The following is a 17909-nucleotide window of genomic DNA, read 5'->3' as shown; positions in this document are numbered from 1 at the left end:
TTAAAATCCATTACCACATCCAAAAATGATACCCTTTCCAGAAAAAACCATAATTCGAGAAGATACACACACCCCTATGTTCATAGTAGTACTGTTTACAATAGCCAAGACATAGAAACAACCTAAATGTCCATCAACAGATGAACGGATAAAGAAGATGTGGTCCATATATGCAATGGAATACTACTCAACCATAAAAAAGAATGAAATAATGGCATTTGCAGCAACATGGATGGACCTAGAGATTGTCATACTGAGTGAAGTAAGTTAGACAGTGAAAGACAAATATCATATGATATCACTTACATGTGGAATCTAAAAAAAGTGTACAAATGAACTTATTTACAAAATAGAGAGTCACAGATGTAGAAAACAAACTTATGGTTACCAAGGAGGGGGAAGGAGGGATAAATTGGAAGATTGGGATTGACACATACACACAACTATACATAAAATAGATAACTAATAAGGACCTACTGTATAGCACAGGGAACCCTACTCACTACAGTGGAATGACCTACATGGGGAAAGAATCTAAAAAAGAGTGGATATATGTATATGTGTAAGTGATTCACTTTACTGTATACCTGAAACTAACACAACATTGTAAATCAACTATACCCCAATAAAAATTTAAAAAAAGAAAACAAAACAAAACAAATGCTATAGGAATCCAAACTACAACCAAGGTCAAGACCAGCTGCTGAAATCTATGACAGTGCTTTGCAAACTTGCCTGAACAAAAGAAAACCGCAAGCATCTTGCTGAAATTCCAGACTCCTAACCAAATTCATTGAGTCCTAAAAAGTTAGAATTCTGTACACGTCACAAGCACCCTCGGTTTATTCTTAGGATCAAGAGCATTGAAGAAGCAATGCTTTAAGATGAATTGAGAGGGAGGAGAAAAGAGAAAAGGGATCAGCCATGAAGCTGCCAGTGATAGAAGACGCTTTAAGAATCACGCTGTTCTCTAAATTGCAAACCTTCCTGCATTAATTATCTATATCTGTGCAGCAAATTACCATAAGCTTAGTGGCTTACCCCAGCACACGTTTATTATGTCACGGTTCCTGTGGATCAGGAATCCGGACACAGCTCGCCTGGGTCTTCTGTCCAATGTTGCAATCAAGGCTGTGTTCTCATCTGAGGGTCAAGTGGGGAAGGACCGACTTCTAAGCTCACGTGGTTGCTGGAACTCAAGGAATTCAGTTCCTTGTGAAGTGGAGGACTGAGTGCCTCAGTTTCTTGCTGGCTGTTGGCTGAAGACAGCTCTCAGTTTCCTGCCATGTGGGGCTCCTGAGACATGGCAGTTTACTCATTCAGAGCCAGCAAAGGAGAGAGGCTCTGAGCAATAGGGGATTTATGATCTTATCTAACATAATCACAGAAGAGGCAGCACACGGCCTCTGCTGTATTCTGTTGGTGTGAAGCAAGTCACGGGGCCTGTCTACACACGCGAGAAGGGTGTAGATTCTAGGAGTGGGGCTTCAGGAGTCAGCCTAGAGTCTAATAAACAGCAGACTAGTGCAGCCACTAAGAGTGGGCATAGAGATGTGGCACATATATACACTGGAATATTACTCAGCCATAAAAAAGAATGAAATAATGCCATTTGCAGCAACAAGGACGGACTTAGAGATGATCATACTAAGTGAAGTAAGTCAGACAAATATCATATGATATCATTTATATGTGGAATCTAAAAAAAGGGTACAAATGAACTTACCTACACAACAGAAATAGAGTCACAGATGCAGAAAACAAACTTATGGTTACCAGGGGGTCGGGGGGAGTGATAAATTGGGAGATTGGGATTGACATATACACACTACTTATATAAAATAGATAACTAATAAGGACCTACTGTATAGCGCAGGGAACTCTACTCAATACTCTGTAATGACCTATATGGGAAAAGAATCTAAAAGAGACTGGATATATGTATACATATAACTGAATCACTTTGCTGTACACCTGAAGCTAACACAGCATTGTAAATCAACTACACTCCAATAAAAATTGAAAAACAAAAACAAAAAAAAGAGTGGGCATGGAGTCTAGAGTCAGAACGCCAGGGTTCTTATGTCTGGTAACCCAGCTTACCAACATACTAACCTTGACCTTTCCTTACTGTCATGGATCCTCAGTTTACAGATCTGCACAATGGGATTTAAAATGGTATATACTTTCCACACATACAGAAAACAAACTTATGGTTTCCAAAGGGGAAACGGTTGGGGGAGGGATAAATAGGAGTTTGGGATTAACAGATACACACTACTATACATAATATAGATAACCAACAAGGACCTACTGTATAGCACAGGGAACTCTACTCAATATTTTGTAATAACCTACAAGGGAAAAGAATCTGAAAAAATATATATATGTATGCATAACTGAATACCTTCGCTGTACATCTGAAACTAACACAACATTGTAAATCAACTATACTCCAATTAAAAAAAAAATTAAAAATGGTTTATACTTTATAATGTTGCTGTGACAGTCATTTGAGTTACTACTTGCAATGAGCTTGGCCAAATGGCCAGGACACATTAATAGTTCTATAAATAAGAGATTAGCATTGCCATTATTTCCATAACACACTTGGCTATGCCATATTCAAGGCCCATTCTCTCTTTTATCCAGTATTAGCGAACAAGAAAGCATGTGTTCCTGTACACGGGGCGTAAGAGCAAGGCACCTTCTTAAATGTGTCCGCAGAAATGCTTGGTGCAAAAAAAATTTTTTTAATTAACAAAAAATGCTCGGTGCGAAATGAACAGCATGTGCCCCTATCACATCGTTGCTATGTGGGCTAAAACGGAACCGTTTGCACACTCAGTGAGCAAGGATCGTGGCAGGCATTGCCGCATGATGGGTAGATAAGCGCCATGCCCAAAACGCTGAGATGTATTACCTTAACTGTAATCAACTGTTTAAGAGAGTGACGAATAAGACACTATGGCAGCTCATATGGAAGAGGATCACTTCAGGCTGAAAATTCCCCAGAGAGGGCATCTAAGGAAAGGTCAGTAAATAAAATAAATCACTATTGGAAAGTCTATAAAAAGCAAGTTATTCAAAAATCGATGGGTGAGTGCATTATTTGGCTCAAAGGAGTAAAGTTCTGCTTGTTTTGCAAAACGATATTGGGCTCGCCCGTGGTATTCCTCGGGGCTGGGATTGACCATCTGTTAGAGTCATTCCACAGGGGTGGTTGGACCCCCTTCTGCCCACAAGTTGGTTTAGTGGTCAAGACAGATGACGCGGAGGACTTCCCTGGTGGTCCAGTGGTTAAGACTCCACGCTTCCACTGCAGGGGGCTCGGGTTCGATCCCTGGTCAGGGAACTGAGATCCTACATGCCGCATGGCCAAAAAAATACATTGAAAAAAAAAAAAAAAAAAAAGACAGATGACGCCACGTGCATGAAGACTGTATGAAAAGGTTTACTACTCACATCATGAAGCTTTCTAGGGAGGACAGGACAGGCTCCTGAGAGGGTACAAAAAGGCTTGAGAGAGCAGGGAAAGCTTTTATAAGGTTAGGTTGTGATCCTGGGGTGAGGGTTCCTAAACACCGTACTACTGTTTGCATAGTTTAAACCTCCCACCCTGGGCAAGGAGGGTACACCTGGGCATCCTCATCAGCCTGCCCAGGTGTGGACAGAGGGGACAGGGGAGAGGTGGGCTTGAAAGCAGCCAGCAGCCCAATGTCAACAATGGAGTGAGCTCTTTAGCAGAGCGCCTTCTTTATACAAGTCAAGTTAACTGGGTCACAAGGATTCACCTACTTGCCTGGGGTCCTAAGCCAAACCAAGATCTCCAGGAACAAGCCAGGATGAGACTTTGTTACCTGGGCCCCAGCTTAAGCTGGGGCCGGCTTTCCGTTCAGAGCAGATCAGGAGAACAACAAAGGGTCTTCCCCTGCATGTGAGATCTTGAAATGCACATTCAAGGGGTGGGAGATCATTGAAGAGAAATCATACAACCCTGACCACAACAGAGAAGATGGAGAGATTGGAAATCTGAGAAAAAGGACTCAGCCTATTACAAGATATAGATCATCATTTCCAGCTTTTGTGGTTATACCTCAGATTAAACACAAGGATTCTATGCGATGATTTCTTTCTTTTATTTCTACTTTTAAAATATTTTTTTAAATGATATCCATTTATTCATTTATTTATCTATTTATTTATTTACTTTATTTTTTGGCCACACCTTGCAGCATGTGGGATCTTTTGTTCCCCGACCAGGGATCGAACCCGTGCTCCCTGCAGTGGGAGCACAGAGGCCTAACCACTGGACAACCAGGGAGGTCCCAGGTTTTTTTTTTTTTTAAGGCGTTTTTAGGGGCCTTCCCTGGCGGTCCAGTGGTTAAGACTCCGCACTTCCAATGCAGGGGGCATGGGTTTGATCCCTGGTCACGGAATTAAGATCCCTCATGCAGCATGGTGAGGCCAAAAAATTAGAAAAAAACATTTTTTTAAAAAAGGCATTTTTATGGCTCAAATTAAGCACAAGAATTCTCTGTACGGATTCCTTTATAAGTGGCTTTTGTGCATCAGGGCTGTGAATTCCATATCTCCAGAGGAGACAGCCCAAAGCTCTTCATTATTACACTATTATTATTTAATAAACAGTGATCATTATCACCTCCCCCTCTTAAAGAGGGCTGGCTTTCTTTCCAGACTATGAGACATTTTCAGAGATGAGGGTCCTCCACTGAAGAGTCTGCCTCTCAGAAGAAGTAAATAGAGGTCAAGGACAACAGCCAAGGACTCCAGTATCTAAGATGCCTCCTACCACCAGCTAACAAGGGACAAGAGACCTTCAGTTCTCATTCTCCAAAACCCATTTATCTTTGTCAGTCACCAAATCGAATTAGCTGACGTTAAGTGTTAGAGACTTCACTGGCAGATGTTCTCTCTTGTAATGCAATCTCCTTTTAAAGTGTTTAAAGGACCCTTTGAATAAAGCTCGAAGGGAAAAATAGCGGGCCATGCTTCCACCGTCTGAGAAGTCGTTCTACTTTTCTGCCAGTAGACACGCACTCAGGCAGTTCTACAGGCGTCCATTCTGTGCTGGGCACTGGGTTTGGCACGGGAGATATACTGATGATTAACCAGAAAGGTAAACAAGCAAGCCTAGGGTGACACAAGGCGTGTTATACTAAAGGAACATGCACGGCGCCAACAGGAGCAGGCGTCAACTCGGACCACTCCAGGGATGAAATTCAACTCATCACGACCTAGATCCAGAAGACTCTTCCTTTGTCAAGACCTCCTGAATGTTTGCTTATTCCATTTACTATGGACGAGCATTTGGGTGGCTTCTTGTTTGAGGGGATCATAAACAGTGCTGCTGAAAAAAAAAAGCAAACATTCTTTTCCGTGTGGATGTGGATGAAATGTGTGGATTTCTAAGCATGCAGTTGCTGAGTCTTTAGGTTATATATTCTACTTTAGTGGGTACCTCCAAGCAGTTTTCCCACCTGACCAGTTTATACCCCCTGAGAGAGTTCCCGTGGTTCCACATCTTCACCAACACTTGATGTTGTCTGTCTTTCTCATTTTAGCAGATTCTGGAGGTTGTACAGTGGTATCACACGGTGGTTTCAATTTGCCTTCTCCTGATGACTAATAAACTTGGGACGTTTTTAATAGGTTTACTGACTATTTAGACCATCTATTATTATTATTATTAAATATTATTGGCCAAGTCGTGCAGCTTGTGGGATCTTAGTTCCCCGACCAGGGATTGAACCTGGGCCTGTGGCAGTGAAAGTGCTGGGTCCTAACCACTGGACCACCAGGGAATTCCCTAGACAGTCTCTTTTTTTTTTCTTTTAATAATTTTTAAAAAATTTTTATTTATTTATATTTATTTTTGGCTGTGTTGGGTCTTTGTTTCTGTGCGAGGGCTTTCTCTAGTTGCGGCAAGCGGGGGCCACTCTTCATCACGGTGCACGGGCCTCTCACTGTCGTGGCCTCTCTTGTTGCAGAGCACAAGCTCCAGACGCGCAGGCTCAGTAGTTGTGGCTCACAGGCCTAGTTGCTCCACGGCATGTGGGATCTTCCCAGACCAGGGCTCGAACCCGTGTCCCCTGCACTGGCAGGCAGATTCTCAACCACTGCGCCACCAGGGAAGCCCGACAGTCTCTTTTTAAAGTGCCTATTCAACCCCATCTTTCAACTGAGTTTTCTACATTTTTTTTTGATATTGACATATATTTTTTATATATTCAGTATACACACAGACACACACACACACACACACACACTTCTCACTCCTTTAATGTTGTCTTTTGATGAACAGAAGTTGTAAATATTTTTATTTTTGATTGCGGTATAATTTCAGCATCCCTGATGGCTCCACTTCCCATCCGTGAATACTCAAAAGCACTCATTTCAGCCACGGTCTTTAACGAATGCATCCACTAGAGTTTCCAACAAGTTGAGCCTTGTGTATTTGCTTAAATCATCACACCTAGAACATGATCTCCACCCCAAAAGGACTGTCTTCTTCATCAGAGTAGGAGCTTAATAACTCCTGGTTTCTATTTTTAATAAAGGTGAACACTTAAGTAACACTAGTTATTTACTGTAAAAATCAGCAGGCAGTTTACAATTTTTGAAATCAGAGGATAATTTCATATCAAATGAATATCCTCTCCATGCACTAGAGGTAGTTTTTGTACAATAGATGAATCCCAAATTTACCTGGATTACTCATCAGATTTACTTGTTGAGCTGCAGTCAATTTGCTTTTATTCACACATCTATATGGGTTTGCCCATAGGAAAGTGTAATTAGGAACAGGGTCCCTCTTGAAATGCTAGATCAAAGCAGCCTTTTAGCTGAACCTTTCACAATCAGGACGCCTGAGAGCCTAGTTAACAGGGAAACTACCCGGCTGGTGCGGTAGTGAACAGAGAAAACAAAAAATGAAGGGTGGGGAAATCTAATCTGATGTGATCTCATGTAGGACAGAAATAGGGACTGAGCCTCCCTACTGCCGCTGGTAACATCGAGGATCTGGGTGGGAAAGCATCTCCGAGAGTCTTATAAAGACGAGGTAACACGGAGGAGAGAAAAGAACTGCTGGTGATTACCAGGTCCGTCAATTCACCAGGGCAGCTGTCCAACAGGGGTGAGCACTCAGGGTTTAAGGTGCTGGCAAACAGGGAGAAAAGAAGGGCTGGCTGCAGTCCAAGGATAATACACTTCAGCAACTGACAGGAGGGAGGGAGAGAGAGACAGAGGCTTCAGGACGAGGAGAGGCTTACATGTTGAAACGCAGAAGATTGCGGTGGTTTTATAAATGTCTAATACTCCGCAACTTCTGTTCTTGGCCTAACTCCTGGAGAACAGCTACTGGCCAGCTCTGCCTGGATTAGCCTTCGCTGAGAAAAAAGTTTGAAACTGAAAATGCCAAGATTCAGGCTGAAGTCGGTTTGGATCCCGGCAACATTCCTGTCACTATGGCATGAACAGAAGATCTGTCGTCAGTGAAAGGGACTACGAGAATGACACACATTTAAAGCGGGCTTCAAATAGGTGAATATGGAGAAATATTACATAACCTACTCTTCCCTCCGTGGTGTAGCTAAGAGATTTAGTTTATCCAGATACTGTTGGAAGCCTCTCATGATGTCATTAAACAGCTAAGAGTGTACGATAAGAACTCAGTTCCTCACGGTGGTCGGATCTCTGAATGGGTTTGGGTGTACATCAGATTTCCGGGGCATCTTGTCCAAATGCAGATTCTGATTCGAATGTGACCCAAGGTTCTGCATTCCTAACAAACTCCCAGGGGATGTTTATATGCTGCTGGTTCACAGACTATATCTTGTGGAGGAAGATTAAAAATCTGGGGTCAGCAGGCAGAGACCCAAAATTACAGAGACACCTCTGTATTAATTTTCTATCGCTGCTGTAACAAATTACTGAAGATTTAGCGGCTGTATTAAAGCAATACCCATTTATTAGCTCATGGTTCCACGGGTCAGAAGTCCAGGAGGCTCCATGAAGTTCTCTGTCCAGGGTTTCTGTCCCGGGCTGGGTTCCTATCCGGAGACTCTGGGAAGAATCCATATCCAAACTCATTCAGTTGGCTACAGAATCCAGTCCCTGCAGTTGTAGGTCCTGGCATGAAGTCGTCTGCATCTCAGGACCACCAAGGATGCACAACATCCTTCTTACGCTGCTGCATCTCTCCCACAGACTCTTCTGCTTTCCTCTCTGACTTGAAAAAGATCAAGTGACTAAATAGAGCCCATTCAGCACACACACACACACACACACACACACACACACACACATCCATGTATTAGTTTGCTCTGACGAAACACCAGGAACTGAAGGGCTTCAACAACAGACACTGATTTTCTCACAGACATTTTTTTTATCACTTCTGTGCACATCTGCATCCAAATATCCGAGTGTCTTATAAGGACACCCATCAGATTGCATTAGGACCCCACTCTAATGACTTCATTTTAACTTGATTACCTCTTTAAAGACCCCTTCTCCAAATACAATCACATTATTCTGAGGTCCTGGGGGTTAGGATTCCAACACTGGAATTTGGGGGAGACATAATTCAGCCCGTAGCATAGAGGAAGGGCGTACTCGTTGGTCCAGCTCCCATCACTCACTTTTGACAGCTTTTGACCAATTCTAGGCACCCGTGAAACTGTCTTGAAAGCTGAGCTCCCATTTCCATCAGGAAGAGAAGCCCTTTTCCATCCTCACTCACACCGCAGGTATCTCCCCTCTTTGTTCTTGCAAAAGGACCCTCTTTCTGTTGGGGACACGGGAAGCTCTTAAAGAGATGTGCCAGTCCAAGCAATAGATAAAAATAGACTAAACCCGAGTGCTTCGTAAGAGCTTGGCAAAAGACCTGACACGGTTTCAATTATATAGTAGTGCATGTTTCTTGAGAAGTGGGGCAATTTGTACTTGAGTTATTCTCTGATGTCAGATTATAGTACAAGCAAAGCAATTAGCTTGAAAAGCATTAGGAGAAAGCACAAGAACAAAGGTAGATACCAACAGACGGGAAGGCAGTCTCGAGTATGCAAGTGCAAAGTCCAAGGGCAACAATCAATAGCCGGTGTTTGTGTCAACAATAGATGGATCTGCATAATTGCAGATGGGAATCTTAGGTTCCTGTGTCAGACGGGTGGTTGAGTTCTGTCCTTCCTAGGAATGAGGCCGCTGACTCCCCACGGACAAGGCAAGGGCTATGAGCCATTGCTCCCACAGTGGGATCAAATTGGCATAATTCCACGTAGACTCATACTTTGGGAACTTCAGCCACGTAAGTCACTTCAGACACCCATCACATTCATGCTTTTGGACACATTCAAAATCCACTTGCCTTTCAAGTCTATCATATCATATCATATTGATTTTATTCCTTCATCTTTACTAAGGGTAAATGAAGACTGTTTAATACGATTTACGTAAATCTGGAAAAAAAAAACCAAAACTAACCAGGTCTTAAGATTTTTGTCACTGTGTGTTTTTGCGCAGAATAATGTTAGACCTTTATCAGATGCTCAGTGAAATTCTATAACACAGCAGCATTCTCCTTTGTAGAAACCAAGGAGGGGTGAAAAATGGGATGTTTAGCATGCTGTTAGGACTTTGAAAAGAGAGACTGTCTCAGTAAACAGACGAACAAAAAGGTTCCTGTGAAAGACAGTGTTATTTTGAGTAAAGTAAACAAGTTGGAGGAGGTAGGCGATTGGAATCCACTTGGTGTTGAAATGACTTAGTCTTATATGCTATGTCCATACCGGTTCCCTCAAGCCCTTTGTAATAACTTCGAAGCCCAGGCAATCTTACATGGAAGAGACACAAGACAGCTTCCGGGCACTGAAGGCGCGTATTTCCAGGTATTCTGCATACCTGTTTGCAAGGCATCTGCTCTTCCTTTTTGCCTGTACCCATGCAGCACCCACCCACATTCCCTGGGAATTGCAAAGCAACACTCCAATGAATATGCCTTTCGTTCTTAGTCATGGCCCCTGTCCACAAATTCTACGTCTTGTCCTCCTCTATTTCCTCATCAGCTTGCTCACCTCTCTGCCTTTGGGGTTACACAGAGCAGTGTCTAAGCCACCAGAGAAGTTCCTTTAAGTAAAATCAAGGAAAAGACCTCTTTTGATCATTTCACTACTTCCTCCGCCGCCAAGATGCACTTTTGGCAACAGGGAAATAGAGCATCGCTCTCCAGAGGTCAAGGTGGGACCAGGTCCCTTGTCACAAGCCAGTGCCCCTGTTAAAACCTCAGAGCTCTGAAGACTGGCAAATTCCATTAGGGGGAAGCCTTACTGTCCTGGAATCAGCAGAGCATTCATTAGAGTAGCAGTTTCTAATCTCAGCCTGTCATCAGTCTAGTTGAAACAGGACCCTGAGGGAACATAGAAAAGGATAGAGACCAGAGAAAAAGATTCCACGATGGGAAAACATGGCTTTTGGGGGCCTCTGAGCTGTTTATGGACAGTACTCAAGGCACAGACCCTGGCTCAGGAAATGAAGGGGAATGACAGAAAAGACAAATTCTACCTGTGTCATAATCTTGACATTCTTTTCTTTTAAATACTTATTTATTATTTACTTATTTATTTTTGGCTGCGTCTGGTCTCCGTTGCAGCACGTGGGATCTTCGTTGAGGCATGCGGGATCTTTCATTGCAGTGCGCGGGCTTCTCTCTAGTTGTGGCGCACGGGTTCCAGGGCGCATGGGCTCTAGTTGAGGCGCGCTGGCTCAGTAGTTGTGGCGCATGGGCTTAGTTGCTCCGCAGCATGTGGGATCCTAGTTCCCCGACCAGGGATCGAACCTGCATCCCCTGCATTGGAAGGTGGATTCTTTACCACTGGACCACCAGGGAAGTCTCAATCTTGACATTCTTTAAGGCATCCTCAAATTGTCTCTCTCTCCAAGGTGATGTAATCATTTAATTTTCATGAATAAAAGTTCTGAATAAGCTAAACTTTTTTTCTAAACTTGACACAAATAATTCAAGTGTTTCCAAGCAGTAATTCTGTTCAAAGAAATAGTTCTCTTTATGCAAAATCAGATTTCTTGAAAAAGAAAGCCAGGTCCATTGTCCAGATTAAACAATTCTAACTCATTTTATGCTCTTTTTTTCCCTTTATCCTTTTAAAATTACTATTATTTTAATTTAAAATGAGATTGATAAAACATCATGCTGTAAAACAAATGCTGTCAATAGACGCTATTATCACAAAACAGGAATTTTTAAAAAAGGTGATTATGAGATCTACAGCTTGCTTAAAAATAGTAGCAAAAAATAGTTCAAAGCTTCTGTTGTTTGCTCCTGCATGTTTTGTGGAAAAGTGTTTTATCTGCCCCAAACTATGCAGCTTGGGCTTATTTCTATTGTGTTTGTTGTCAGATTTTTGTCTACTGGATTTCTTAAAATTGAAAAGAGGATTATACTATATTTATAATTGCACCTAAACATATAGTAGTTGAAAGTTTTTTATCTCCATTTGGGGATAAAAGACATCAGTTGGAGGATATTCTCTGCATAAATTCATATTTTTTTCTATTTTCTTCTATTTTCTACTGAGATCAACTCTTCCCTCTTTCCATGAAGCCTGTCTTAATTTTCCGCTTTTGGTCATGATGCTAATTTTACCTGAGTCCTCAACCTTGTGTACTGAAATGACAGCTGTGTTTTATACTGGAATTTAACATGTCAAAATAGCTTCACTCCAAAAAGATGACTTTTCTGTGTATTGACTTTGGAGAGTCAGTTCTGAGTGCCATTTATTTTTAATTGCTAGTGATACTGGGAGTGTTTATAAATGCTCAAGATGTTTTTAACTGTAGTTCCTTATTGTTCAGATATAACCAGGAACTGTGTATCACTCCAAAGACCTCCATCCTACCCTCTAAGGGTTTCTGAGTTGATGAAACCCATTGTAGCCTTTTATTAAGCAAGAAAGGGTTCAACTACTTCAGAACTCATGATGTCAGGAGTTTTGATAACCTCCCAGGAAAAGATGTTGCCAGATAGGGTTTTTAGTGGCTGCTAATCTCCGAGACGAGCCAGAGATTTCTGGAATGCCCACTTATGCCCTGCAAATTATGTACAGATAAATGCTGAGCCTAAAGCTGTCATCCACAGAAAGCATTAAGGAGTACTGCCTTCCTAATAATGTCCCCCAAAGATCCTTTAGGCACAGTAAGCTAGGTCATATGACAGTATCTAACCACTCTGAAATCTCCTTGGTGTGAAACACGGGTTTACTTCTTCTTCACACTCTCCCCAGTGTGGTTGGCAGAGAGAGTCTGCTCACCGTTGTGACTCAGACCCCTGACTGATGGCGGCTTTGCAATCTTGTGATGCCCTCGGTCATCTCAGCATGAGGCTTCGTAGTAGCAGATGCCTGAAGAGGCCAGCAAAGGTGATGCCGTCAGCCCAGAAGCTATGTCCACCCATCACTTCCGCTTGTGTTTCATCATGAAAAGTCTGAAGTAGTCACGTGAGCAAGTCTACCTTCAAAGGCATGGCCTTTTCCCTCCATGTTCCCGGAAACAGAGGAGAAGCAGATACTGGAATATTTATAGTGCTTACCACCCGGGGCAAGGAGCACTGAGTATGCCTGTACCATGATGGTAAGGAAAACACGAGTGCCCTGAAGCCCCCTAGTTCATTTTTTTTAAAGACCATTCATGTATTTCTCTGAATTAATTCAACTCACTTGTAGAGAGAGATGCTGAACCGTACAAAATCGCCATGGCTGAATCTTGGCAATGCCGTACGGTTCGGCATAATAATATTTAGGGAATGGTGGAAATAGGTCTAAAGTCGACTTCATTATTTAAGTGATTCTGATCCTGCATTTTGGGAAAGCACTAGTGTGACAATGGGAACTTTACAAGGGAGACACTGGGAGAAAGTTGAGAATAATCATCCCCATTTTCCATCCCCTTCTCAAGAAACTGGACACTTATTTGTATTTGCTTTAAGGAAGTCACATTTTGTGACCAATCCCAGGAAAGTGAGAGGAGAGAGGAACAAAATCTAGATGCGTGTTGCAATCTAATTCTCTTACAATTTCCCATCTTTATCTTTGGTTTCATCTCCTTTCCCTCTACCTCACTTCACCTCTTGGAGAGCGGATACAGACTGCTTTGTTTCACACGGAAGTTCCATTCCAACAGGATGTTTTTCCTGCCCAGTTATGTGGAGACTGGCTATTGTGGTGACTGAACCAATTATGCTTTCAGGATACAGACGCGGACAAGATCTCTCCAGGGGAAAATGGAGCTCAGTTGGACACAGATTACAGGGTCTGTTTCCAAAGGATAAATTGTGTGTTGACCATCTCATTCAATGTCATATAATCCTCTTTCAAAAGTACCACAGCATGAAACATTTCCAAAGTTTTTCAAATTATAATAGCAATTGTGTTATTTTTTTTACACCACTGTATCTCAACATTGTTACTGAAACCAAATATGTATCTCAAAAGAAAAGAGTAGCAAAAGATGTTAGGCGAGGTTTGCTTTTACTATACTCTAAATGTTAGTATTTTGAGATGAAAATGTTCACATTCAAAACACAGTCACTTTGCATGGATCATGACATTGTGACCAGATGATGCAAATTAGATCATCCAGTTAATCCTGCAGGTAATTATAACCCTTTGGTCCAAAAGGCCAGCATCTTCTGGTGTGGTTATTGACGCTGAGGGTCCAAGGTGGTGTGCAGGGTTGATCTATTACAAGTTGACAGCTTGTAGCACAAATCCCCAAAGAAGCATCAATTCAAGGGCTTATTATGCAGGTTTTTCACATATGTAAGGGCATATGGCTAAGGTTACCAAGTGGATGCTTCTGGAGATATTAACAAGAAACAAAAATAAAATATGTGGAAGGAGAAAAAAGGCTACTATATTCATTTTAGTTGTCCATGTTCAGGAATGGCAGATACAAATGGGCCTTCCTCAGCTTGCAGACTAAAAGTTCATACTTGGCACATGGGTGGATTTAAATGTTTATTTCTAATTTATTAATATAGAGCTTCATTTGACTTAAGAAGTCATAAGAGGAGTCCAAACTCCTTGGATGTCATTCCTACCTGGAAACATAAAGGACATAGCTAACTTGAAAGGGTTAATGACATGCATTCATAAATTTGGCATGTTTTCCAATGCCTTTTAGGTAATGAATCTCTCAGTAATGACTGAGTCCATATCACATTTGCGTGACCAGACCAATGTCCCCTAATGACTCAGTCTAGTGGGCTTTTCTATAATCATGTGCATTCCTGTCTTAGGGTTTCTGGCATCTCTTGTTTTGCAAAAGCTGAAGCCATGCATGCACATGCTCAGACAAGGAGAGGAATACTTGTAACAAATACTTGTCACGGCAGCCTTCTTGAAATATTATTGTTTCAAGGACAGCAACTTTTGAAATATTTCTCCAACTCCCAGTCTCTTTTCAGTCAATATGTTCATGTCTTTCAGTCATTTTTTTTCTTAACTGTATGCATTTCTGAGTGTCTATGTTCGCTGATTGACCTCCTTGCAAAAAATTCTCTTTATGTGTATTTCTGAGTATATACGGTCAGTGATTGACCTTACCATAAAATATTCTTTTATAAGATTAAAAATGATCTTCCTGATAGACTATGCAAATCTAAAGTGACTCAATTAGCTTTTCTTAGTTCTTATCAATTTTATTGCCCAATTTAAGAAGTTTTTAATTTCCTCTCACAGCTTTTCAAGGGCTATGGCCATAGGATAGGTTCCTGCCTCTATTTGCAATGCAGTAGCTTTCAAGAAATAAACCCATTTCTTGAAATGACTCAACATACTCAGTGGTGTGGATAAAAATCAGTTTTCCTAACTTCCCTCCTCTTTCCTGATGGAAAACAAATACAGAAAATATCTAGTATTCCCACAACATGTATACGCCCAATATTAAAGACATATATTAACTGTCTAACAACTAATAATTATCAGCACTCAAGTGAGATGGGTTATTTGGGTTCAAAAAATAATCATGATATCTACACTACCAAATGTAAAATAGATAGCTAGTGGGAAGCAGCCGCATAGCACTGGGAGATCAGCTTGGTGCTTCGTGACCACCTAGAGGGGTGGGATAGGGAGGGTGGGAGGGAGACGCTAGAGGGAGGGGATATGGGGACATGGGGATATATGTATATGTATAGCTGATTCACTTTGTTATAAAGCAGAAACTAACACACCACTGTAAAGCAATTATACTCCAGTAAAGATGTTAAAAAAAATAATGGTGAAAAACAGGTTAGTAAGAATGGAACTCCTCACAAGATTGGTACACAATATTGCATGATATCCATGAATGGATGAACTCAATCTTGCCATCAGGGAAAAGGTGTAGAAAGTATTAGAAAGCAGGAGAGTATATACGTCTTGTGATGGAATCTTGGAGCAGGGAGGGTGAAAAGTTTATGTTATTTTCTTCCCGAATTCACAATACCACCAGGACTCCATTCTACAAACCAACATAGCTCAGCTAATGTACAATCAATATTTCTGAGTGCCTACTGTGTGCTAGGGACTGTTCTAGCTACTGGGAATATCAAAGAAAGTCCTGCCTGCATGTATTCATATATTTAATATTCTGGTCAGGAAAGAGACAATAACACAGATACTGATATGGATATAGATATGATGAGAAGGGGTGTGATGAGAGCTGAGCTGGGGCGTAGGATGGCCATTTTGTATAAATTTTCAACATATATTGCCGTTTTATAAACTGGATGAAAGTCTCTGCAAGAAGGGGAGTTTTGAGAGAAGCACTGAAGCACAGAAAGTAGAACATGTCTCTCCATCTGCACAAAGGAAACAGTGCCATTGGCATACTTGAAGGTGTATGGGTGAGGAAAAGGTACAGTGTGGTCCTCTGGGCAGAACACACACAGAAATCAGGATGCTGGCAGTCTAGAAGGGAAATCTTAAAAAGGAGGTCTGTGGCTTGATCTGGAGGCTCAGAACGCAAAGGAAACATGGTACGCGATTGCATAAGGACGGTTGTTCAAGACTAAAAGGATGGACTTGAAATCAGCCCTAAAAAGTGGGTGGATGGTTGAGTGAAACAGAACACATGAGACCAGACTGAATGACAGCAAGTGCCTTGATTCCACCGGTACCCCCTCCCTTGCCTCTCCCCATCAGTTCCTGCAGCCTACATTCAGATGGGAGCTTCTCTATCGCTCAAAAAAGAAAAGAGAACATCTCTTTGCCGCGCTCCCTCAGATGTGTTCTCCCCCCTGTATCTGGCTCCTTATACCATCCCAACGGGAAGAAAAGCATATACACTCTCCGTGCCTGACTATGGTCACCGCCCACTCCCTGCTTAACCCCTAGCCCTTGAGCCTTCTCTCTAGAGCTCTGACCAAATATATCTCAAAACTCACCCTTGACCTGCCCACTCGCACACCCAGCTGGCCTTCCCAACACTCTCCCTTTCTTCTGCTCACCTGTGCCTTCTGTATCCATTTTTCCTCCCATGGATTCAGGCTCGGCACCTTTGGTGTCCTGGCTTGCTTCTTCCCTCTGAAGGATCTTTTTCTTTCTTTTCATCTTCTACTTGCTCCACTGAAATCATGTGTTTCCTTCTCCTTATTCAATATTTTATTTGCCTGTGTAGAGAACTCACTTCATCATGATCCCTGTACCTTCTGGGGCCTGCCACATTCGTTTTCTATTGCTGTTGTAACAGATAGGCCTGAAGTTAGGACCTGAGAGCATTTACTAGCTCATGGTTGTGTAGTTCAGAAGTCTGGGTAGGTTCAGATGGCCACGGTCAAGGCCGATAGAAAGGTATTGGCTGACCTGGGCTTTTATCCAGAGGCTCTAAGAAAGAATGGCTTCCAGGTTCACTGAGGTGGTTGGCAGAATCCAGCTCCTTGGGCTTCTAGGACTGAGGTCCCAGTTTCCTCGCTGGCTGTCCTCTGGGGTTGCTCTAAGTTTTTAGAGGCTGCCTGCATCTTCATTACATTGTCTGCTCCATCGTCACACCAGCAACAGCACCGTGTCCCCTTCTCACGCTTCAACTCCCTGAGGCTTCCCGTTCTGCCATATCTCTTTCTCTTCCAAATTCTCTGCTTCTAAGGGCTCCCGTGATTCCAGGGGACCCACCCTGCTAAACCAGGAGGATAATCACGCTACTTAAGGCCGGCTGATGAGTAACCTTAATTACATCCACAGAGCCCCTTTTTGCCACATAACATAATACAACCATGGGCATAATACCAAAGCTTGAAGGTCATGGGGGCCACCATTCTGCCTAGCACACACACAGACCACTTCCACCCGTGCATCTAAGTTGCTCCTCAAATTCAACATGTCCCCAAATGCCTTCTCTTTCAAAATTATCTGTCCTTCCTTTTTAAAAAATATTTGTGATGGCACCACTATTCATCACTTTTCCTCTCCCTCAACTTGTAAATTTCTCAGTATCAGAGCCATAACGTGGTGTGATCGTGTGCCTGTCCATCATTTTCTTGTCCGGCTCATTGAGAAAATGATCACATCTTTATGCCACATCGGTATCGATAAGCAGGGCTCCTCCTGGCCGGAAGTGGCCCAGGGCTACAGCCCTGCTCTACCATCCCCTTGGTAGACTGGGTCCACATCTCAGTATCACCTCTCTCCTTATGACAATGTTCTGATGATTCACAGACGACCAGCATCAGCACCACCTTGGAGCTTATTAGAAACACAAGAGTCTCAGGCCCATCCCTGACCTTCTGAATCCAAATCTAACATAATCCCCTGCTGATATTAAGACAGAGCTGTTGAAAGAGGCCTTATGCCTGAGGTCTGGGAAGCTCCTTCCTCACCTTCACTGTGCTGCAAGGA

The 17909-nt window shown here is 42.4% G+C and overlaps 1 protein-coding gene across 3 annotated transcripts in view; it reads right to left on the bottom strand.

Annotated features, from left to right (window-relative positions):
- Positions 1 to 17909, bottom strand: part of STS (steroid sulfatase) — a 639557-nt gene that overhangs the window by 369131 nt on the left and 252517 nt on the right. The gene's annotated exons all lie outside the window — the stretch shown is intronic.

The sequence above is a fragment of the Balaenoptera ricei genome, chromosome X, assembly GCF_028023285.1.
Source record: "Balaenoptera ricei isolate mBalRic1 chromosome X, mBalRic1.hap2, whole genome shotgun sequence".
Taxonomy (NCBI): Eukaryota; Metazoa; Chordata; class Mammalia; order Artiodactyla; family Balaenopteridae; genus Balaenoptera; species Balaenoptera ricei.
Note: the sequence above shows the minus strand (reverse complement) of the source record. Positions and strands in the feature narration are given on the sequence as shown.